Source organism: Chiloscyllium plagiosum, chromosome 36 (assembly GCF_004010195.1).
Source record: "Chiloscyllium plagiosum isolate BGI_BamShark_2017 chromosome 36, ASM401019v2, whole genome shotgun sequence".
Taxonomy (NCBI): domain Eukaryota; kingdom Metazoa; phylum Chordata; class Chondrichthyes; order Orectolobiformes; family Hemiscylliidae; genus Chiloscyllium; species Chiloscyllium plagiosum.
Window position 1 is genome coordinate 6,970,233 of NC_057745.1, and position 25,686 is coordinate 6,995,918.

The window sequence follows — 25,686 nt, forward strand, 5'->3', positions numbered from 1 at the left end:
CGTTCCTAACCTGCAATCTTCTTCCTGACCTCTCCGCCCCCACCCCCACTCCGGCCTATCACCCTCACCTTGACCTCCGTCCACTTATCGCATTTCCAACGCCCCTCCCCCAAGTCCCTCCTCCCTACGTTTTATCTTAGCCTGCTTGGCACACTTTTCTCATTCCTGAAGAAGGGCTCATGCCCGAAACGTCGATTCTCCTGCTTTTTGGATGCTGCCTGACCTGCTGCGCTTTTCCAGCAACACATTTTCAGAAAAGGATTTATATAGCAAAGGCAAAGAAATCAAATTGAAGAATAGTTTAGCCACCTTGTAATTAAAAATTTGAATCATAGAATCATAGAATCCCTGCAGTGGGGAAGCAGACCATTTGGGCCATCAAGTCTACACAGACCTTCTGAAGAACATCCCAGCCTGGCCATGAAACCCAGCATTTCCCATGGCCATAAACTTGAGGATTGAATCTATTCATTTCCTTCTGTAAGTGGGTTACTATGATGAAAGGTCAAGTTTTCTTTGTAGAAGATACCAGCCTGGCTGCCTCTTAAGACCCTGGACATAATAGAAGGGATGGAAGACTGTGGGTGGTAAGAAGGTCCACAGTTTTATGTTCTCAGGAAGTAATGAGTTCATCGAGTCCAATTTGTGGTCTCCCAGTTTAGGAAGGATGTGAATGCTTTAGAAGAATGCAGAAAAGAGTTACAAGAATGATTAAAGGTGACCATGTTGTAAATAATGGTCCCTTTAAGAATGAATCAATAACATTCCATGTATTTCCTATTCAAGAGATGTTACTACACATCTCTGGGTCGGTTGGGACTTGAAGCTGCATCTCCTGGCTCAGAGACAGGAGCACTACCACTCTACCACAAGAACCCCTCCAGACCATGCTCCAAATAAAATAGAGAGCAGTTGATTTCATTGGAGAATATAGTTAAGGGTTTATTTCCAAAGAGCATAGGAGTGCATTATTTCTCCCCAACCTCCACCTCGGTTTTAATTTCCCCTCCATCCCTTCCTATCCTTTAACATTTTCGGTAATGTAACAGCACCTTGGTAGTTGAGTTGATATTGTTTGGTCAGTTGTTTGGATGATTTGGTGATAGGCTTTCAATAAAAAAAAGGCTTGTTTCCACCCTACCCCCAACTATTACTGTTTGAATTCAGTTCCCTCTCTTTCTTTTCCTTACTTTTTTGATATTGTGTTATTGTCACACAGCCCTAGTGGGCTGTGTTTGTGATTTCATGACCTGTGTTTCTGATTAATCTTGTATTGGGACTTTAAAATGAAAAAAAAAGGCTGGTTTTCCACATGTAGGGGAGAGAACAGACTGGAGTTTGCATTGAAATATGAAATGCTAATAAATAACTATGGAAGACAGATTGACTCCTGCTTCGGTCGATAGATGTTGAACAGTAAAACACCAGAAATGAGGCACTTCAATGATGTGGGTAGATTAAAGAAATTGAGACTGTTCTCTTTAGAGATGAGATTTTACATGAGGACAACATTGATAGGGAGAAGCTGTTTACATTGTTGGTAGGATCTAGAACCAGATGGCGCCGATTTAATGAGATTTGTAAAAAAATTATAAGTGGCATGAGGAAAACCCTTTTCATACAGGGATTGATTAGGTTTTGGAATGTCCTACCTGAGGTTCTGGTGGAAGCAAACTCGATTGTGGCTTTCAAAAGCGAGTTAGATAATTGTCTGAGGAAACAGTGAAGAAGCACAATTAGCTCAGTTGCTTTTGCAAGGAGCCAGCTCAGACACTACACAGAAATGGGTTGTGTTGTACAGTAATCACTTTACAGTTCTATAGTCCTATAAAACTCAAATGCAATGAGTGCAGATGTCACATAAAATAAAACTTTTGAGTTACGTGGCAATCTTTTGCCCTCCACAATTCACTACCCTTTTGTAAACAGAAACTCCTTGCTAAAAATCTAATGTCTCTGTACTGGGAATTAGGATCCTCAAAGTGAGACATTCAGAAGTCAGCAAAGCCTGAGATCATCCAGCAAAGCCATGTCATTGACTGTTAATTCTACTTAGTGACCTTTCTCATGTAAGCAGAAATGTCCAACCTCCAGCCCTTTAGTTTAATGAAATACACACCAGCCCTGCTATAAACAACAACCAGCTTAGCAGACTTGGTCAGAAATTGGACACTGCTCTGAATCACTGTGGGGCAAAAGGGAAGAGGGCCTGGCATATGTCTGTGCAATCACAGATGGATTAGCATCTTTGCTGCTTCTCACAAGGCCTCCTTACAAAGTTGTCCGTAGTCCATCACTGAGTACTCTCATGCTGGGCTGCTCCATTTGTCTCACAGTCAGTCCTGAGGCACAGGCAAAGTGCTAAAGCATGCCTATGTAATCTTCCTTTATTGCATTTTAAATAATTTTCTCCAAATTTATTTTCTGTTCAAGCCACAGAGTACATCTTGCCTCTGCTGTGTGTGGTATAGTAATATTTGTTTCTGTGCACTGACACGTAGAAATAGTCAAGTATAATTAAATCGTCACACCACACGTACCAGAGCCAAGGTTTAATATGGCAAAGTACACAATGTACTGTTTTTCACAGAGTCACATTTGGAGAATGCTAGCATACATTACTTACAATGGGGTCAGGTACATCACTGATTATATTGTAATGATCACCTCAGTCACTGGGGATCAGCTCAGGCAGGAAACCTGCTGTGATTGATGAAAAAAGCTTGAATGCCAATCTGTCAGCAGACTTAGTGACAAGTTCAGATCTTTCGCCACCCCTCACCATATTAAAAATATTACATTAATGGAACATTTTGGTATGGGGACTTCTCAAAGTGTAAATCCTTGATACCTAAACAGAATGCAAAAATAGAATCGGTAAAAATGAAACAAACAAATGAGTAAGAGCGGGCTGAGCTATTTTTGGGAAGCAGCTTGCTGTGTCTCCATAATCCTCTTTCAGTGACTTAGCCACCCATTGAATTAAGCAGCTTTACATGTATATATGGGTTCTGCTCTTCAGAATAACATTTTAGACTGTACCAAGCTTGCAAGACCCCTAAAAGAATGGGCAGTGAAACTGAGAGATGCAAAGATTTTTGTCCGGCATAACAATTTCAGGTAGAATTAGCTGCTTAACTCCTCCCAGTAAATTGTTTCAATGAGAAGCTGAGAAGGGACACAAACCACAGACCCATCTCCGGTCTTCTCGCTGTTAAGTGCAGCCCTTGTCAGGTGCAAGTGACGCAATGCAGAAAAGCAAACTGCTGAGGGCTGCAACTGGATCTTGTTGGGAGGTCCAACAGCAATCAGTTAATGAAGGTATAATTAATGGCAGCCATATAACACTCAAATCTTCCTGATTAGGGGGACAACTGAAGGGAAGTACATTCATGAACTGATGATGCAGCACAATTAAAGATCATGATGAAACCTTTTTTTCCTGCTTAGAGAAATTAAAATGGACTTTATGTGATTTGGATTGATGTCTTTGCCATTGAAGGAAACTCCCATCCTTTTCAGTTTCTGGATAAACACCGAAGTCTTGTTAGGAATCATCACATGCATTTCTGCTCTGCTGTTGCTTTTCCCACACTGTCCACTTACAGGGGGCAAACCGAATGTTTGTTGATAATGTTGTGACTCAAATTAGCTGTCCATTTTAAAACTGATGTGGCTATGATTATCCATTCTATTTTTTAGCTTAATCTGCCAAGCTTTTGCAGGATAGAGTGAAACAAACTACAAATCAACTCCTGAATGGGCAGTGTGAGCTTGTGCTACTATCGAGATTTTTGTCCCATGAATCAGTTCTCCATGCTGTGTCCATGAATCAGTTCTCCAAGTTGCGTCCCATGAATCAGTTCTCCACATTGAGTCCCACTCGGAGGAAGTATTGAGGGTAGTCAAAGCACAGCTTGTACTCTGGGTAGGGGACTTACATGTCCATCACCAAGAGTGGCTCGGCAGCACCACAATTGACCCAGCGGTTGAGTGATAAAGGGCATAGCTTGACTTCATCTTCACTAATCTGCCTGTCAATGACAGTATCAGTAGGAGTGACCACCACCACACAGTCCTTGTGGAGATAAAGTCTTTTCATTCCATTGCGTTGTGTGGCACGATCACTGTGTTAAATTGGTTTTGATTAGATCTAACAACTCAAGACTGAGCATCCATCTGAGGGACATCAGCAATAGCAGAATTCTACTCAAACACAATCCCCAAAGGAGAAAGTGAGGACTGCAGATGCTGGAGACCAGAGTTGAAAAATGTGATGCTGGAAAAACACAGCAAGCCAGGCATCATCTGAGGAGCAGGAGAATCGACTTCTTCAGGAATACCTGAATTTCCTTATGCCCGAAACGTCGATTCTCCTGCTCCTCGGATGCTGCCTGGCCTGCTGTGTTTTTCCAGCATCACATTTTTCAACTACAATTCCCAAAGGTCCAGCATTGCCCTAACTCCACCATTACCATCAAGCCATGTATGGTATTCAATTTTGGTCTCATGAAGAACGGGGGGTGGGGGAACAGCCCCTAACAACAAAGTGTCAACTTGGTGAAGCTACAATACAGGATGACTTGCATGTCAAACAGCATAGGCGCCCAGTGATAGACAGAGCTAAGTGATTCTACAATCAACGAGCCAGATCTAAGCTCTGCAGTCCTGCCATATCCAGTCATGAATGGCGATGTGTAATTAAACTCAGTGGAGGAAGAAGCTCCACAAATATCCTTATCCTCTTATGATAGGAGAGCCCAGGATATCAGTGTAAAACATAAGGCTGAAATATCAGCAACAATCTTCAGTCAGAAGTTTTAAACAGATGATCTGTCTGGAGATCACCAGCATCACAGAAGCCAGTCTCCAGCCAATTCTATTTCCTCCATGTGATATCACGAAATGGCTAAAGGCGCTGGATACTGTAAGGGCTCTGAGCCCTGAAAACATTGCCGTGAATGCATATATGCTTAATGAGGTCCAAATTTAATACAAGAGTGCAGAAGGCAGGATTGAAGTATTTGCAACCATTTTTGTTTGGAAATGTTGAGCAGATCATCCACCTTGGCCTCTTTCTAATGTATCAGCAATCTTTCAAAACTTCCACCATGTCTGCTTCTCTATCTTTAATCTTTTGAGCCTCACACTTTGCAGTTCGTTCATGCAAATATCAGATTTAGGAACAGGAGTAGGCCATTCGGCCCTTTGAGCCTGCTCTACAATTCAATAAGATCATGGCTGATTTGATTGCCCCGCCCCTGATAACCTTCTGGTTTTCTTAGCAAGAAACTAAACTTCTCCAGCAATCCTACCCTCTCCAAGGACAAGCCTAACTCATAACCATTCAATTCTATTGTATCTTCTCACTGAACAATCTCTCAACCTCTCTTCCTTGTTAATTCACACTTCATCTTCACAACATTTTTGTTATTCATTTATGGGATGTGGGCATTTCTTTTGTGTGCCAGTGTTTATTGCCCATCTATAATTGTCCAGTGGGCAGTTAAGAGTCAATTCCATTGCTGCAGGCCTGGAGTCACATTTTGGCCAGGCTGAATGGCTGTTTTCCTTCCATGAAGGAACTTTAGTGACCCAGATGGGTTTGGATGGCAATTGACAGTGGTTATAAAGTCATCAATAATCCAGTCTTTCAGAGTCATAGAGTCAGACACAGCACAGAAACAGACCCTTCGGTCCAACTAGTCCATGCCGACTACAATCCCAAACTGAACTATTCCTGCCTGCCTCTGCTTGGCCCATATTCCTTCAAATATTTCTTATTCACGTACTTACCTAAATGCCTTTTAAATGTTGTAACTGTACCCGTATCTATGATTTCCTCTGGAAATTCATTCCACACACAAACCACTCTCTGTGGAAAAATAATTGCCCCTCATGTCTTTTTTAAATCTTTCTCCTCTCACCTTAAAAATATGCTCCCTAGTCTTGAAATCCCTCACTCTTGGGAAAAGACACCTTATCTATACCCCTCATTATTTTATAAACCTCTATAAGGTCACTCCTCAAACTCCTAGGCTTCAATGATAGAAGTCCCATAACTCAAACCTTCCATTCCCAGCAATATCTCTGGTAAATCTCTTTGGAACCCTTTATTCAGGTTTAAATGTTTGGGGCAGGTGCAAAAGAGTTTTGTTAGGACTGGAGTGTATTAGCAAAAAGGAGATGGTTGAACAAACTTGGATTGTTTCGCTAGAGCATTGGAGGCTGATAGGTGACCTGATAGGAGTATATAAAATTGTGGGAGTCAGAAATAAAGTGGATAGTCAGAGGGTTTATTCCAATACTGGGAATGCTACATATAGTAGGGCGCATTAGTTTAAGGTGAAAGGGAAAGTTTAAAAGAGATGTGCAGGGAAATTTTTTTTGCAATGGATAGCAGGTGCTCAAACACTCTGCCCATGGGGTGCAGAAGCTAATACACCAGCAATGTTTAAGAGGCATTTAGACAGACATAAGAACAGTTAGGGAATAGGGGGATACGGACCACTTGCAGGAAGATGGGATTAGTTTAGAATAGCATCATGGTTGGCACAGGCATAGTGGGCCAAATGACTTATTCCTGTGCTATAGTGTTCTATATTCACCAACTGCCAATAGTCAGATTTGAATACCTCCAAAGCATTGGCTTGGTTTTCTGAATCATTAGCCTGATGACAATACCTCTACACCACTGCATCTTCTGTTGTTTTTTTCATGTATGAAGTTTCCATCTCTTGCTTGTTACCCAATCCCATTTCCATTCCCTTCACCTCCTGAGAAATGGCTAGGGACATTTAACTTGTCACAGTTGTTCCTGAATATTTTCCATCAGTGAGAGTCTAATGAATATCACAAAAATAATATTGCAGCACAGTAATCTGTAGCACACTGGAGAACAGAATTGGCTGCAGGTAGATTCATTGATCATGCCTTAGCAATTCAGTTGCAATCATCCAGAACATTACAAAGCAGACATCCTATCTTATTTTGTTTCCTTTATACTTTCAGTGGATGTGGGTATCTCTGCCAATGCCAGCATTTGTTTTCTATAGATCATAGTTTCATACACAACAGAAAAGACCCATCAGCCCATCGAGTCTGCACTGACACAACTACCACTAAACGCGTGCTAATCCCAATTTCTTGCGCTTGTCCCATGTTATGATATTTGAAATGCTCACCCAAATATTTTTTAAGGTTGTAAGGTTTCCACCCTCCACTATCTTCCCAGGCACTGCATTCAAGGTTCCCAACACCGTGGAATGAAACTCCCCTCTGAATCTTCTGCCCCTTACCCTAAAACTATGCCCTCTCCTGATTGACCCCTCAGCCATGGTGAACAGCTGCTCTTTATTCACCCTGTCCACAGTCCTCATAATCTTATACACCTCAATCATGTCCCCCTAGGCCTTTTCTGCTCTAGAGAAAACAATCCGAGCCTATCTAGTTTCTCCTTATAGCTCAATTTCTCCAACCCAGGCAACATCCTGGTGAACCTCCCATGTGCCCCCTCTAGTGCTATCACATCCTTCCTGTAGTGAGGTGACCAGAACTGCACACAGTACTCCAGCTGTGACCTGACCAACGCTCTGTACATAGAGTCATAAAGATGTACAGCATGGAAACAGACCCTTCGGTCCAACCCGTCCATGCCGACCAGATATCTCAACCCAATCTAGTCCCACCTGCCAGCACCTGGCCCATATCCCTCCAAACCCTTCCTATTCATATACCCATTCAAATGCCTCTTAAATGTTGCAATCGTACCAGCCTCCACCACATGCTCTGGCAGCTCATTCCATACATGTACTACCCTCTGCGTGAAAAAGTTGCCCCTTAGGTCTCTTTTATATCCTTCCCCTCTCACCCTAAACCTATGCCCTCTAGTTCTGGATTCCCCTGCCCCAGGGAAAAGCCTTTGTCTATTTATCCTATCCATGCCCCTCATAATTTTGTAAACCTCTATAAGGTCACCCCTCAGCCTCCAACGCTCCAGGGAAAACAGCCCCAGCCTGTTCAGCCTCTCCCTGTAGCTCAGATCCTCCAACCCTGTCAGCAGCATTACCTCCTTGCTCTTATACTCTATACCATAACTGATGAAAGTAAGAAAACCATATATTTTCTTAACAATTCTATTCACGTGCTCTGCCAATTTCAGGGATCTGTGAATAATTACACACTTGATCACAAGATCAAAAAATGCTAACACATTTGTCAGGCATGACCTCCCTCTGACAAAGGCATGCTGACCATCCCTAATTAAACCATATCTGTCCAAGTGGGTACTAATTTGATCTTTCAGAATTTTCTCCAATAGTTTCCCGAACACTGACATGAGACTCACCAAGATGTAATTTCCTGGTTCATCTTTATCATCCCTCTTAAAAAGCGGCAACCATTAGCCATCCTCCAGTCCTCTGGCACTTCCCCATGAGCAGAGAGGAATTGAAAATTTGTATCAGAGCCCCTGCAATTTCCTGCCTCACCTCCCATAGCAGCCTGGAATACAATTCATCGAGGCCAGGGGATTTGTCTATTTGTAAGACCAGTGGAGCCTCCATTACCTCCCCATTTCCCATAACAAATGTGTAAGTTCCTCACAGTCCCTTTTCCCGAATTCCATACCAACGTTTTCCTTTCCTGGAGTGAAGACCCAAGAGAAGTATTCTTTCAATACCCTTCCAATATCCTCCAGTTTCACACACAGGTTGCCCGTTGGTACCTAATGGGCCATAATCTTTCCCTGGTAAGCCTTTCCCTTTAATGTATTATTATGGACGAGGCCAGACCCCCTCAAAACATTTCAAGAAAGTAGCCCAGACCCTAACTTTGCTCATTGTTTTAAGCAGGTGTAAAATGGATATTCCAGGAGGGATGCAGCTACCCCACCCAATTAGTTTTAAATTAAATAGAATTTATTTGCAAGATTACTGAATGAAACCCAAACAAAAGAGAACAGAATATAGAAAAACTTAACCTATCCAAAAACCTAAGCGATTATCCCAACTTAATGATGCTGTTCCAAGTACTTTCAACAATCCCCATAAACACCCCTTGGCACAAAAGGTAAAATCAAACATAGGGTCTTACAGGAGAGAGAGAGAGAGAGAAGTGGCAGAGAGATTCAGCATGGAACACCCTCTTCCATGTAGCTGTTTCTTTAACCAGCAGCCTCAAACTGACTGCCTGCTTTCAGTGAACAGCCAGACTGCTGAAAAAAAACAAAACAAACCAAACCAAACCAGTGAAAAGCTGAGCTGGTAGAACTGACCCTTTCATTATACAATTTTTTTTAAAGTTGAAAGCTTTTTGCCTGAGGCAGCATCTGTTACCTACAAACAAATTGGCCCTAAAACCCACCCAAGCCAGACTTCTCGCCAACTCTGCATTTACAACCCCTCTGAAAGAAAAAAACAAGGACAACATAATCTTGTTAAAGGGACGGCATTGTCACAGTACTTATAACATATCTTAGGATTCTTCCTAATTCTGTCACAAGATCTTTCTCATGCCCTGTTTTTCCGCTTCTAATTGCTTTCTTAGTTTCCCTCCAGTACTTCCTGCATTCCTGGAGGGTCACAGTTGAATTACGCCTTTTGGACTTACTAAAAGTCCTACTTTGTTGACTATCCAGAATTGCCTTTGAACTGAGTGGTTCTCCAGGCCATTTTTTGATTCATTCATGAGATGTGGGAATTGCTGGCCTGGCCAATATTCCTTACATATGCCTATTGCCCTGAGAGCAGTTAAGAGTCATCCTCATTGCTGTGGGTCTGGAGTCACATGTAGGCCAGATTAGGTAAGTATGGCAACCTCCTTCCACTGAAGAGCATTAGTGAATTAGATGGGTTTTTCCAACAATTTACAAGGATGTTGCCAGGGTTGGAGGATCTGAGCTACAGGGAGAGGCTGAACAGGCTGGGGCTGTTTTCCCTGGAGCGTCGGAGGCTGAGGGGTGACCTAATAGAGATTTACAAAATTATGAGGGGCATGGATAGGATAAATAGACAAAGTCTTTTCCCTGTGGTCGGGGAGTCCAGAACTAGAGAGCATAGGTTTAGGGTGAGAGGGGAAAGATATAAAAGAGACCTTTTCACGCAGAGGGTGGTACCTGTATGGAATGAGCTGCCAAAGGATGTGGTGGAGGCTGGTATAATTGCAACATTTAAGAGGCATTTGGATGGGTATATGAATAGGAAGGGTTTGGAGGGATATGGGCCAGGTGCTGGCAGGTAGGACTAGATTGGGTTGGGATATCTGGTCGGCATGGACGGGTTGGACCGAATGGTCTGTTTCCATGCTGTACATCTCTATGACTCTAATTGAGAATGGTTTCATGGTCATCATTAAACTTGTAATTTCAAATTTTCATTGAATTGAACTTCCACCATCTGTCTTGACAGGATTGAACCTGGGTCTCCAGAACATGACTTGGGTTTCTAGATTAACAATCTTGTCATAATATCACTAAGTGATTGCCTCCAGAGGGCAGTTAAACGTCAACCAGCTTGCTGTGGATTGGGAGGTGGGTTAGACCAACTCAGTTTGCTGGGTGATTGATTAGTTATGCAGCGTAATGCCAACAGTGTGGGTTCAATCCCTGCACTGGTTGAGATTACCATGAAGCACTCTCTAATCATAGAATCATGGAATCCCTACAATGTGGAACCAGACTGTTCGACCTATCAAGTCCATACTGACCCTCTGAAGAGCAACTCACCCATACTCACACCCCTACCCTATCCCTGTAACCCTGTATTTACTGCTGCTAATCCGCCTAGCCAGCACATCCCTGGACATGATGGGCAATTTAAAACACCCAGAGGAAACCCATGGAGAGTATGTGCAAACTCCACACAGACAGTCACCCAAGGGTGGAATTGAACCCAGGTCCCTGGTGCTGTGAGGCTGCAGTCCTAACCACAAATGAGAGAGTGGACTATCGCAATTTCACCTGAACCCAAGTTAGAATTGCATATTTCTTTCTCTTTAAATCATTAATGAACCAGATGTGTTTTCATGACAATAGACAAAATTTTCATGGTCACTATTGCTGAGATTCACTAAAACGTACAGAATACTGGCAAGCCTGGATAGAGTGGACATAGTGAAGATGTTTCCACTCGTAGGAGAGACTAAGACCAAAGGGAACGTTCTCAAAGTGAAGGGACAACTCTTTAGAACTGCTAAGAAGAGGAATTCCTCCAGTCAGAAACTAAGGAACTCATTACCACAGAAGGTTTTGGCAGCCAAGTCATTGAGTGTCTTGAAGACATAGATAGATAAAATCTTGATTGGTAAGGGGATCAAGAGTTATGAGGAGGAGAATGGGCTTGGGAAACATATCAGCCATGATCAAATGGCAGAACAGTCAATGGGCCGAATTACCTAATTCTGCTCCTATATCATATGGTCTTTTGGACTAGCTTTACAATCTGAGGTTTTGTGAACTAAATTTCAATTCTACCTGCAGCATGGTTGGATTTGTACCTCTGTCCCAAGAGCCTGGGTCTTTGGATTATTAGTCTAGCCACATATTAAAAGACCCATATTAAATTGCTTTGTAGAAACAGTAAAACATATTCATTTAATCTTGACAGATGGCAAATTTATATTCTCTATCTCTTATCCATCCCCTACAATTTCATGTTCAGTGTCATTAAGTTTCCCAAACAGAAGACTGTTACAATGGTTCATAGCAAAACTCATGTATTTATATTCCAGAGGAAGAGAAAAATACCTGGAAACAAAATGTCAGCAGTTAGCAGAATTGGCAGGAACATCTGTTGACATTTTTCAGTTATTTCTTGCCCAACAATATAGTGCTATTGTTTTGTGAAGCAATAGATAAACATCTCGTTTGGTATTAAGCCATTCAGTACTGACAGTCTTTGGTTTGAACCCTGATCAGTCGAGTGGTGTGATCATGTTAAAAGATATATAATCCTGGAAAGACTTGACAGCATAGATACTGAAAGACCAGAATGCTTGAACTTGCAGTTCTTTACTGAACTAGAAAGGATGTTTCCTTTCATGGGTGAATAAAAACAAGGGGCACACTTTGGTGGAGATAAGGAAGAATTTCTTCTCTCAGTACGTCAGCAGTCTTTAGACTTTTCTTCCCAAGAGATCAGTGGAGCTCAATCAAAGGTGAGTTAGGAAGAACTTTTAACAGCTATGGTAGGCAACTTGAAAAGTGGAGTTAAGGCTCCAATGAAACTCATAAACTTATTGAATTGCACTGCAGGCTAGATGGGCCAAATGGCCTACTCCTGCTCCTGATTCTTATACTTATGATCGTAGGCTTGGTGGTACTATAAGTGTGCTCAGCACTCTGAGATATTGGTAGGGTAAAAATGATCAGCCCAGAATACCTAGTCCTCTAATTCCTGAAGTTGTAAAGTGCTAGTATCAGGTATGGTCAAGGTACAATATAATCATTTCAAGCTAATAGGTCACCAGTAACAGTGAAACAAAGGGTAAACTGATTATATTCCTATGTATGGGGCTTAAGTTATCTTATCTGAAGAAACATTACAGTCTTGTCCTACAGATTGTGAACTGAAATGTTCTGCCACTGGTAAGGACTTAAAATTTGGTTCGCCCAGTTTTCCATCTCAGCCAGGAAGCATAAACCTGCAGCTCTTTACTGGGCTTGAAAGGGAGGAAGGTGAAAATGGACCTGGGTGGGGAGATAAAGCAGGCTGAATAGTTCACTCCTGATGAAGGACTTTTGCCTGAAACATCGATTTTTCTGCTCCTCAGATGCTGCCTGACCTGCTGTGCTTTTCCAGCACCACTCTCATCTAGACTCTGATTTCCAGCATCTGCAGTCCTCACTTTTGCCTACCTGAATAGTTCTGTCCACCCATTACAGGATGTGCTTGCTGCAACATTCCAATGAAATCATCACATATGAATGTCACATCTATAACAGATGTATAACAAATGTACAATGTGATTCGCCATATTTGCAAATTTCCTGTCCAAGTCAAACTTCACATTCCTTATATAACTTTGAGTCTGCATATAGAATGATTTCTGAGAGGTATTCATTCTGAATGAGAAGCTCATATTAATGTAATACCATTGGCATAATAAACTATCCCGAGGCAAGTCCTGGGAGTGGGGTGAAGCAGAAATGGATACAGAGGTATGTAAGATGATATTAGAGTTTATAGATGAGTGTTAGGCCCAAGAGGTGGCATTTAAGGAAAATCTTAAAGGGAGGAAAAGAGGATTTAGAATCAAGAGCTTTTGGGAGGTGGTGCAACTGAAACATATGAACATGTAAACACACAAATTAGAGACCAGAATAGGCCATTAAGCCCTTCAAACCTGCTCCACTATTTAAGAAGATTCTGCTGATCTGCTTATGGACTCAACTTCACTTTTCTGTGTACTCCAACATTCAGATACCCATTAGAATCCTTAACATCTTAGAATCCCTATATTGTAGCAGCAGTCCATTCGGCCTATCGAGTCTATACCGGCTCTCTGAAGTCATCCAGTCCAACTCCTCTATTGCTATAAACTGCATTTCCTATGTCTAATCCACTGAGCCTGCACATCTGTGGACACAATGGGCTATTTAGCACAGCCAATCTATCTAACCTGCACATCTTGGAACTGTGGGAGTAAACCACAGCACCCAGAGGAAACTCGCACAGACAATGTGCAAACTCCACACAGACAGTTGCTCAAGGCTGGAATTGATCCCAGATCCCTGGTGCAATGAGGCAGCAGTGCTAACAATGGAGCCTTTGTGTCACCTGTTCTCAACCAAGAATCTGTTTAGCTCAGCCTTAAACATATTCCATCACCCAGCCTCCATTGAAGTAGGGAAAAGGTTTTTACAGAACAGCTGAAGATGCATCAATGGTGAGAAATTCAAGTCAAAAGGCTATCGTTAGATGAGCACAGTCATTTCAGAATGCTGTGGGGCTAAAGAAGATTATAGAGTTGGGGAAGGATGAGGCCATGGAAGGATTTGTTAACCAGGATGAGAATTATTAAAATCAAAGGGTTAGTTGACTCGAAGCCAATGCAATTCTGTGAGTGCAGCTGGGAGCATAAACTTGTTGCAAAGTCACAGACAGCAGAGTTTTGGATGACCTTATGTTTATAGATGCTAGGATGCCATCCAGAAGTGTACCAGAGTAATCAAGTCCAGAATAATAGAAACATGAATGAGCCTTGCAGCAGTGAATAAGCAAAATCCGGTGATATTCCAAGGATAGAAATGGGATCTTGGTGATGGTGTGGACATGTGGTCAGAAGGTCATTGCAAGACTTAAACATTTGCTAGAATATTTGCCATTTGTAATGAAGATGGTGGCTAGGGACCTGAGCGTCCATTGAAATGGTTTGTAATGACTCTATGCATAGGGTGATATTAGTGTAAATGAGACCTGGAACAAATTTACTGCAGTTTTGATACCAGATTTTGACGCTCAGCTTGGAAAGTGCTGACTCCTGCTGGGGTTGAATTTGTTATCATTCATCGTCTTTGAAAGAACAGGCCTGATCTGTCAACCCCTGTTGTCCACATATGGACTCTCCAGCATGTGTCATTGGATTAAAATCAAAGGAAGACTCTCTCTGCACTTTCTGACTTGAAAGCATTATCAGCTTTTGATTTTGTTAGAAATCTCCAACCTCACTAGATTCAAACCCAGAAAGGCTGCTATCCTGTCTGGTCGTGTTCAATGTCGGCCACCTACTTCTATCTGCATTGAGATCAGCTGACTCAAAGTCAAACCCATTTTTACAGAGTGACCAAACTGTGACAGACCAGAAGGAGGCCATTCGGCCCATCGAATCTGCAATGACTTTCTGTATGAACAGTTCACTTTGCACCATTTTCCTGACTTCTCCTTATAACCCTTACATTCTTAGCTTTCAGATATCTGTCTAATTCCCTTTTCTATATTTCAACTGAAGCTGCATCCACCACAACCTCATTACAACATTTACAATTGGTACGATGAATTACTTTTTCATGTTGATCTCGTCTTTTTAGCAATTAATTTAAATCTGTTCCATCTCAGTCTTGATCCCTTAATGAGTGGAAATTGTTTCTTCCTATCAACTCTATCCAGACACCTCGTGCATTGAATATCTCTGTTAAGTCTCCTCACAACCTTCTTTTCTCAGCCACTCCATTGCTGTATAAGGTAATGAGTCTGAAAGAGTTCGTGTTGAAGCTGCGCCAAGCTCCTCCCAATCTGATGGGTGCTGCATAGTCTTTGGATGGAAAAGACACATTCTAGCAAAAAGGTTCGGATGCAGACCAATGTGACATCACTGGCTCCTGATAGTCCTTGTAACTGTGCCGAGCAAGTCAGTGTAACTTGTATCTATTGCTATCATGCAATAAATTATATCTTGCTGCTAAGATAAGTGCCTCTTCTTGTCTGGATTCAACAGTGGTTTATCCTCTACCACTGCTAATTCGATAGGCCCTGAAACTCAGGATGAACTGAGAATTGATGGCAGCTCTCCACCTCAAGTGCCCTGTGGTTGATACCATGTCCTATAGCGTCCATCTTCTGACAAGATAGAGTTATAGAGTTATAATGCACGGAAACAGATCCTTCAGTCCAACTAGTCCATGCCAACCATTATCCCAACTAAACTAGTCCCACCTGCCTGCACTTGGCAGTAATCCTCCAAACTTTCCTATTAAATGTACTTATCCAAATGTCTTTTAAACATTGTAACAGTACCTGCAATCATCACTTCCTCTGGAAGTTCATTCCACACATGAACCACCCTCTGTGTAAAATTGCTCCTCATGTCTTTTTAAAATCTTTCTCCTCTCACCTTAAAATTATGCCCCTAGTCTTGGAATCCCCCACCTAGGAAAAAGAAACCTGCCATTCACCTTCTCCATGCCCCTCATTTACATCTTCTAAATTATAATTAAAATTCAATGCGTGGTGCTATATTGGCAAATGCAGCAAAGAAAAGGTCAGATCTCAAAAACCTTGGTTAATTTCATTTTTTAAGGGTGTCAAAACAGGGATAATTATTGGCTGGGGTATTCCCTGCTCTTTGCTCTGTGCATGTGATCTTTTACAGGTAGGGAGTGCTTCAGGCAAGCATCTGCAAAGATAGCACCTGCACCAATACAAAGGTCTGTCAGGAAGATGGTATATAGATATTATGTATTGGGGCATCAATCATGGGGGGCTTGAAGTTGGGGTAAAATGCTGTTACTAATCCTCTATTTCAGCCTGAGTCTAGGGGCCTATTCAGTTGTTAGCTTGAGTCATGTCCTCAGGTTTTGGAGCCACAAAATTCTGATTCAGGAATACCACAATACTTCCACCAAACCTAACCCATGACTGGCATTTTTAAGATGTGAGCTTTGACTGCTGATATCTGTTTGCAGTTCAGTAAGGGAACATAATGCAGACAGAATAAATTATAAATACGTTCTGGAGAAGGGTCCCCTGGACCCGAAACGTTAACTCTGCTTTCACTCCACAGATGCTGTCAGGGATTTTCCAGCAACTTGTGATATCCAGCATCCGCAGTTCTTTGGGTTTTTTTAATTTGTTAAATAATAAATACTTCTATTTTCCTTCCGGGAAAGAAAAAGTGAGGAAATGGTATTGCAGTGTTTCTAGCATTAGAATCTGCCAGCCAGCAAAGAGTTAAAAGCTGAACAAGCCTCTCGGTGTCATCTGAATGCAGTCACAACTGAGTTCGGTTTGAGCATCGGAGAATTCTTGTTTATTCTGCTGGACCACTTGTGGGCTCGGCATCTCTTTCTCTCTCTCTCTCTCTCTCTCACACTCTCTGCCCTCTTCCCCCACCTCCACTGCTGCTGCTGCTGCCACCAGACAGAGAGAGAGAGGAGCAGTATACACCCAGGGGCTTAGCGCTGTTTGATGATTTCCGTGATAAGACCACTCCGTGCCACGGGATCTCTCTCACACTCTCTGCCCTCTTCCCCCACCCCCACTGCTGCTGCTGCTGCCACCAGACAGAGAGAGAGAGAGGAGCAGTATACACCCAGGGGCTTAGCGCTGTTTGATGATTTCCGTGATAAGACCACTCCGTGCCACGGGATCTTAATCTCCTACCAGCGGCTAACGACCATTTTGTGATCGTCGAACCTCCGCCAGTCGCCTCTGGAGGTGGGAGATGCTGTCACCATGTTTATGATGGTAAGTTCACTGGGTGCCTCTGGCCATTCAGCGTCTGCTCTGAATCCCCTTTCCCCCAATCCGCCCTCAGCTGCTATTTACTAGCAGGTGGGAATTTAATTCCTGCAAGCTTGCTGGGTCCCAAGTTGTGAAACTTGGAAGGGAGTTATGGACGAGATAAAAAGGTGTTGGTGCTGAATTCACACTTCGCTCTGTTATTGGGAGGTGAGGAAAAGGTCTGTGGTTTCGTTCTGTGTGAGACAGTGTCAGAAATGCTTGCTTACAACGTTTTTTTTTGTGGGTGTTTGTCTGTCTCACTCCTTATTTGCATCGACGAGTTTGATCTATTACGATAGTGCAATGGTCTCGTTTTCCTGGTTCGCTGGTTATGTATAAACGGGGATTGTAATTCCCCTCCTGATGAGCTCGATTAATTGCAGAGACACCCAGATGGGACTCGGGCAGTTTATGAACTTCTTTGGTGAAAAACCAGCGTTATATCTCCCTGAGATTTTGCAAGGTGCAGCAAGGCTTTTCCAGCTGATTTATTCACAAGTGTGGCACAGAGTTCAATCTCTTACCGACAGCATTCCCTGTCAAACACAGGCTCACAATTCAAATTGCTGCAGGTCTCAAAAGATTCACTGGGCTGCTTTAACCAGGTCAGGATACCAGTGCGATCTCTCTCTACTTTGCAAGGCAAAACTATAAAAGCCTCCAAATTATAACTCCTGTTGAAACATAATGTGTGGACTCTGGCCTTATACAGATGAGCTCTTCAGTTTGTGTTGTGTATGTGAGATTGAATGCAGTGTTCAGATCCAGTGATTCTCAGTGTGTTTATCACTACAGTCAGGAGTATTGATTTTTTTCTGCGGCACTTTCATGCCAACTTGCTTCACCCTCTCCATCTGTTATACATGACCGTGCATCATGGACTGTCTCATCTTACTGTTGCAGCAATATTAAGAATAAAAGGAATAGACGACTTGGCATGGGTACATGACCAGTGCATATCCCAAAATCCAATGCCATAACAAGGTCACACTCAATTTCTGTACAGCAGTGACCCAGGTACACCCCCTGATGCAGTGCACCCCTGCCCCACCCATCACCCAAAACTGATGCAGATACAACCAGGCACGAGGCTGGTATAGCACTTGCAACATGACCCTGCTACAGAGCTAGTCTCGTTAGCCTTAAACTGCTAGGTTTGTGACAGTGCCTGCAACACTGGGTGATGTACAAGGCTACTTCAAGCTACAGCTGCCCTATGGTACAGGTCTGATAAAGTGCCTGGATGGATTCCATTGTGGCATCCACACCACAAGCTCAGCAATGATCCAGTGTCTCCAATGAGGAAGGTGAATGAGTTCTGAGGAAAGATTACCGGTCCTGAAACATTAACTCTGATTTCTCTCCACAGATGCTGCCAGACCTGCTGAGCTTTTCCAGCAATTTCTGCTTTTGTTCGCGAATGGTCACTTTAATATAAAAGTACTGGGAACAGCAACACTTGCAAACACCCAACTGGTTCACGCTGTCCTTCAGGGAAGACAATCTGCTGTCTTTACCTGGTCTAGCCTACATGTGACTCCAGTCCCACAATAATGTGGCTGACTCTTGACTGTCCTCTGTAGTATCTCAAGTAAGCTTCGCAGTCAAGCATGCCATGGCACAACATTTATCTGACTATGAGATTTTATTGGTTAGCAGAGGGTAATTGATAGTGGATGGAGAAATGTAGAATCCGAACTGCTGTTCAAGCTGGTGGTGGGAGGGGAGGTGACTGCAGAAAATAATCTGTAAGTGAAGAAAATGAGACAGAAAAACGTAGAGGAAAACAAAAGAAAAAGACATTTCCCTTGAGAAAATTACAGTGAGTACATGATGAACCAATTGTGTTGTTACAGTCAAATGCTGACTACAATACAAAATAGGCAAAAAATTCTGCTTAGTTAAGCAGTAATAAAATCCTGTTATCATCTGTCAGGATGGAGAATGTTTCATTTCACATGCAAGATATCATGCTGTAGATTTCCCGAATGTAAGTGGCTAAGTGCATGGCAGGCAGACACATGTATAAGGATCGGGAAATGAGAGAAGTTTAATCAAAATGGACTTAGACAACAATACCAAAGCTAAATACTGCGGATGTTGGAAATCAGAAATAAAAACAGAAAATACTGGAAGCAGGTCAGGCAACATCTTTTGGACTCAGAAGCAGAGGTAACATTTCAGGTTGATGCCTTTTTGTCAGAAGTGCAAAGAAGTTTAAGATATGCAGGTCTCAAGCTGGTCTTATGGTCTCATTGGCAGGCAAGGACAAGGGATGGGGAGGGTAGAACAAAAGGTAAGATCTTTGATTGAGTGGATGGGAGGAGATATTAACTGATAAAGGGGGGAAAGTACATGATGATGGCATGGTCAAATGAACAAAACTGAGTTGTCGAGGGGATGTAAATGGCAGAGTATAATCATTACAGCAGTTGCACATCCATATAACTAGAGGCAAGGTTCATGACCTGATATTGTTGAATTCAGTGTCCAACCCAATAGGTGTGAAGTGCCTATGTTGAAAATTGACGTGCTGCTCTTCGAGTTTGCTTTGGAACAGAGCAGCAGACCAAGGACAGAGAGGTCAGAGTGGGAGTGGAGAATGACACATGCTGTGGAAGCTCAGAGTCAAAATTATGGACTGAACAGAAATGTTCTGCAAAGCAGCCACTCTTGCTGCATTTGATCTCTCCAGGAGAAAGCATTTTGAATGGTATATGATCGTAAAATGACTGAGTGCTGGGATGGTGTGTGCCAGAGTAAATGGTCCTTTTAGAATTCTGAAAGGGGATGGGAAGATCAACTGTGGGAAATCCTTGGTATAGCAAAACAGAAGACATACACTGTTACGGTAACATTGTGACAGCAGGTACAGAGTAGTTGGTGAAACTAAGACAATAGAATAGAGTCCTTTTGGAATTGGGGTCGGGGAGAGTGTAGCCAAGGATGCTTTGGGAGTCACTGGGCTTACAGTTGATATAGACCTGGTGTCTCCAGAAATGGAAAAGGAAAAGCAGAGAAAAGGAAGGTAAAAGTTGGAAACGGGCCATGTGAAGGTGAGGGATATACAGAAATCAGAAGCAGAGTGGGTGAAATGTCAATTTTGGGGTAAAGTCTGGAAGTGGTGCCTCTACAGTCATTAGCATTGTTGGAAAAAAAAACACAAAGGAGAAAACTTGGGTAGGACTGGAATGTTAAATGTTCTATTTCTCCATCAAAATGGCTGGCCTGTCTAGGATCCATATAGATGCCTATTCTAACAATTTTCATTTGCAGGAAGTGAGTGGAATTAAGAGGACAAGCTGTTCAATATGGGAAGTTGAAGGAGTGTGGTGGTGATGGGGGTTCTGATAAGATGTTTGTCCAAGGAAGAAATGGAGAGCCCTAACACTGTTGCGATGAGGATGGGGCTGTAAAACGATTGGTTGTCTCTTTTCCTTTGCTTTCAGCATTCTGAAGGGACAATATACCCCTTTAAGATGGCAAAATCTCCATAGAAGGGGAGCACTGAGGATCATGGAATATTGCAAATTCATTATATTTTGTGCGTATAATTATTAGGCAACTAGAGTTTAACCTACAAATATTAATGGTGAAATGTCCCATTTATTACTTGAAAGGGTAAGGACGTTTCTTAATATTTGTAAATGTTTGAAATATATATTTGCTTTCCATTTTGTCGAAGTGAATTTGACAAGTAACCTTAGCCCAAATTTGGTTGCAATCATTCTGAATCAAGAAGGCTATACTTGCATTTATATGTCTCCTTGTACTTTATGTACAATAAGACACTTTGACTGAATGATCAATGTAATCAGGACTGTGGTACTGGAAGATTCTACAAGTGACCATGAGGTCAGTGACCCCATGTTTTTTTCAAAGAGCATAAAAGATACTGTGCAGCATAGATGCAAAAGCAACAATTGGCAGATGTGGTGGATCTGAAGTGGGAATTGCAAAATGTTAATAATGCTGAGCAGGTCTGGCAGCATCTATGGAATGAAAAATGGAGTTCGCATTGATGATCTATCATTGGGAGTTATTGACTTGAAATACGAACTGTCTTCCCCTGTCTCTATGGAAGGGACAGATACGCTGAATGTTTGCTGCCTATTTTCTGGTTTCAAGCTTTGTAGCACCCTGGGCACCTTTGAATAAGACTCTTTAATGTCTTCTTGAGCCACTGAAGCACACAGACTGATCTCTCATTATTAGAATCTCTTCAGTGTGGAAGCAGGCCATTTGGCCCATCAACACTGACCTTCAAAAGAGCATCTCACCACATCCCTGTAACCCTACATTTCCCATGGCTAATCCACCTAACCCACACATCCCTAGACACTATGGGCAATTTAGCGCAGTCAATCCACCTAACCTGCACATCTTTGAATTGTGGGGGGAAACTGGAGCACCTGGAGAAAACCCACACAGACACAGAAAATGTGCAAACTTCACATGTACAGTCACCCAATGGTGGAATTGAACCCAGGTCCCCTGGCGATGCGAGGCAGATGTGTTAACCACTGAGCCACTGTGCCTTTATTTCACTAATAGTTTGTCTAAAAATCCATTGCTGAAAATGGAATAATTCTTCAGTGCTGTTTTGGGATAGGGCTGGATCCCACAATAGGAGAATATTGCAAAATGAGCTAAGCTGCCGGATTTCATCCCTAATATTTCAGAGGAAGACAAGGAACTTGAAGAGACGAAAAGATGGGCCAGAAGAATATAATGGAAAATGTAAAGCAACAAAATGTGTAGGAACTAGAGATGGATGAAGAAAAGCATTGGATTGTTTATCAGTGGCCATGTGGAAGTGGTGTTTGAGGACAGGGGATTGGCTAGATCATTATTTTGTGACTCTCTTAACCATGTGATAATGTGGGGAGATGCCTCAGCTAAGTCAGGAGGACAAGAGACTGGTAGTTAATGTTATGGGAATTACATAGTCTGGGAAGTTCCAAACACTGACAATGCCCCTTAAAGTGTACTGGTCTCATTGGCTGAAGAGATGGCAGATATCCTCACCAAAATCTTCCAGTGTTCATTGGAAGCATTTAATGCCTGATGGATTGTAGTGTAGCAAATCAGGGGGTCATTTTTTATTTTTGTCAAATAACAAGAGATAAACCATCACATTTCAGATCTCTGAGCCACACTATGAATGTGGAGAATTTTCTCCCCATTATTTAAAGAAAGAAATAAAGAAATAGTTGCATTTATACAGCACCTTTCATGACTATCAGATATCTCAAAGTGATTTACAGTCAATGAAGTACTTTTTGAAGTGCACTCCCCTTGTGTTAATGAAGAAATGTGGCAGCCAATGTACATACACACAGCAAACTCCCACAGTCATGTTGATAATGTGATGGTGATTGGGGGATTAATATTGGGCTGGAAGTTGTTCGAGAACTGTCCCACTCTTCTTTAAAACAGTGCCTTGGGATCTTATCGCACCACCTGATATAGCAGATGGGGCAACGGTTTAAAGTTTCATCTGAAAGTTGGAACGTTGAAAGAGAAAAATGTTCTCTCCGAGTGAGCACTGTGCAAAATTCTGTTAACTCTGTCTGGCATACCTTGTGGACCTAATAGTCCTAAATGATCTTTTTATCATGTTGTTATGTTTCATCTGCTATTTCCTTTGGAAAATCCCACTCTGACATGTTTCTCTGTATAACATTCTTTAATTTGTGTTCAGTACAGCATTTGTTGGATTGGCCTTCTAACTCTCCTTCCTTAGGTGAAATCTTTCAGGTTTGAAGATTGTCTCATGCAGTGCATTAAAATATGTTGAGACACTTGCACTGACTCCTAGAAGGAGGGGGGAAGGTCTGTTGCATCTCTAGCCCATTAGGTACTTTTGAAGAGAATGATCATAAGAAATCAAAACAGGCCATTGAGCCCCTCAAGCCTGCTCTGCCATTCAATAGGATCATGGCTGACCCAACACTCCACTTTGCTGCTGTCTCCCTGTAATTCTTGATTCCCCGACTGATCAAGAATCTATCTGTCTCCGTCTTAAATAAGAGAATGGTGGATCTTTGTCCAGAACCAGGTCCCCTGGAATGACAAGAAGCTTGCATATGTAGAAGACTATAACTGCTGCCAGGAATACGATCCCAGAGACTGCAGACCTGGGACAAAAGTAGATGTTTTTGCAGGGGCGCGAGTCATCGGGCTCAGAAGCAAGAGCAGGGTTAGGCTCTCAGTGTCCAACATTCTCGCTTGCATTCTTACCCTTGACCAGTTGTTGAGTGCCTTGGTTCCAGGCAACACATCCCTCAATGATCCCATCCTCCCTGCAACTAGCTAACAGATAGCCTGCACCCCTTTTGCCTTTGAGCAGGTCACTTGTAGACATGTCGGTTTGCAGCTGGGTTAATGCATTGCAGTCTGTTTAAATATTTAACACTGCAGCGATTTACAGGGAAAGTCTAAGTGATCAGCATCAGAAAGAGAAGATGAGTCTTGCATGATCCAAGCAGGAGTGCTATTACCTGACCATGATTGCATTGCTCTCATTTTTATGCAAACTGGCCTTATGGGCAAAAATCTAGTTTTCATTCAGTTTGCACCCCAGTCCCTGCCACATGAAGCATCAATCCAGGGGAATGTGGCTAAAGAAATGTTTTTAAAAGAGCCAGATGAGTCAATGGGCTAAATGAACCCCTCTGTGCATTATTATACTACATTATAATGCAGTTCAATCACTTTATTTGATTATAGATCTGTGATTCTATTGGCTTAATTTTAGCTTTTTCTAAGTGGGTGGACTTTGAGTGATTTGCAATTGAGCCAATGTATAATTCAATACTTTCACACAATGCTATGGTTCTAAGCAGGTGAAGACTAGCAAACTAAACCAATGCATAGTAACATAGATAGTAGGAACAGGAGTAGGCCATTCCATCTTTCAAGCCTGCTCCACCATTCAATGTGATCATCTATAGCAGTGTCAAGTAATCTAAGCAGTCAGGGAATGTGACTGAAGCAGCTGGATGGAGGACATGTGGAGTGTAAGGTGTCTGAATACAGGTAAGTTATTCTGAGTAGCTGTCTCTGATGGTGGAGGTGGGATAGAAGGGGAGGGGAGGGTTGGAGGGGGTTGATGTGCAGTGTGGTACTGCTTTCTTGGATTCAGACAAATGACGGGATTAGTTTCAATTCTCTCAAAGTTGAAGCTTCCCACTTGTGCTTGACCTGACAGGCTGGGCTGATGGCTCAGTGGTCAGCACTGCTGCCTCACAGTTCGTGGGTGCTGGGTACGATTCCAGCCTTGGGTAACTGTGCAATCTCCATACAGACCTTCTTCTTGTGTCTGCATGGATTTCCACCAGGTGCTCTGGTTTCATCCCACAGTCCAATAACCTACAATGTAGGTGGATTGGCCATGCCAAATTGTCCTGTAGCATGCAGGCTATTAGCCATAGTGAATCTGGGGTTATGGAGGTAGGGCGGGATGCTAGTCAGAGGGCCAGTGCAGACTTGATGGGCTGAATGGCTGTGTTGGACAACCATCATTGAGCTCCCCACTTGCACTGAGGGAATGAAGACCACTGTCTGGTGTGAGTCACCCCTCTGCACTTGCTGGGTGACTGTCAATGTTCCATTTAACACTTTTTTCTCCTGACAAAGTTTAGGAGATTATTTCTTGATGTGAATTTTATTTTCTCAGAACCAAAATGGATTCAAGTCACCATTAAGATTTTGCTTCCTGAAGAGATTGGGAATATAGAATTACATAAATATGTGGGATCACATAAATCATATAGCCAATTAGCATCAGTGCAATTAAGTAATCATTCTTTTCAACTCAAATGGTGGATATCTATCAAAAATATACTCCTGTGTTACACATGGCTCTGGTAGCACTCTGATTCACAAAATCCTGGATTTAAGATGCCCCTCCAGAGCGTGAGTGAAAAACCAAGGCTCACTGTCCATTGCAGTACTGAGGGAGTGCTACATGTAAAGGTGCTTTCCTTTGGGTGAGTTTTCGAGATACAGGCCTAACAGCCCACTTGCATAGATGTAAACTCTTCTGTGGAATAAAAATTGAAGAAATTTAGGGGGTTTTCCTGGTCTTGACGAATATTTCTTCCTCAATTAAAATCACAAAAACAGATTGTTAAAGGTATTCCTGTTCTTAGGAATATGCTGTGCAAAATAGCAGCTATGTACATAAAATGCAGCTCTTTCTTATGTCTCTTACATTTGCTTTCTATCACCTCAGACTTAAACCCTCTGCCATGATCCCAGCCCCTTCCTAAACTCTGTCTGCTTTTGAATTTGATAAAGTTGGCATTCCTACATCTATTTCCCCTTGAAATATTTATTCCCACCCCAGTCACTCACGTTTTGTCCATAAGCAAATACTAGTTTTTGTCCAACACTACAACATGAACCATCTGTTTAATGCGCACCAACATGTTTCATTATCAACATGTAATTAAATTAAATTTAT

The 25,686-nt window shown here is 42.3% G+C and overlaps 1 protein-coding gene across 4 annotated transcripts in view; it reads left to right on the forward strand.

Moving 5' to 3' along the window:
• The window catches only part of LOC122540918 (synaptic vesicle glycoprotein 2B-like), a 199,233-nt gene that overhangs the window by 52,028 nt on the left and 121,519 nt on the right, over positions 1-25,686 (forward strand). The window contains exon 1 of one of the 4 annotated variants that reach the window (XM_043677216.1): positions 16,945-17,180. The exons of 1 other annotated variant lie outside the window; for it this stretch is intronic. The gene's annotated coding sequence lies outside the window, so the exon portion shown is untranslated. Of the gene's footprint in view, positions 1-16,944; positions 17,181-17,304; positions 17,396-25,686 lie in introns of those variants that run through there. 2 more of the 4 variants (XM_043677217.1, XM_043677218.1) reach the window with 2 other exon arrangements.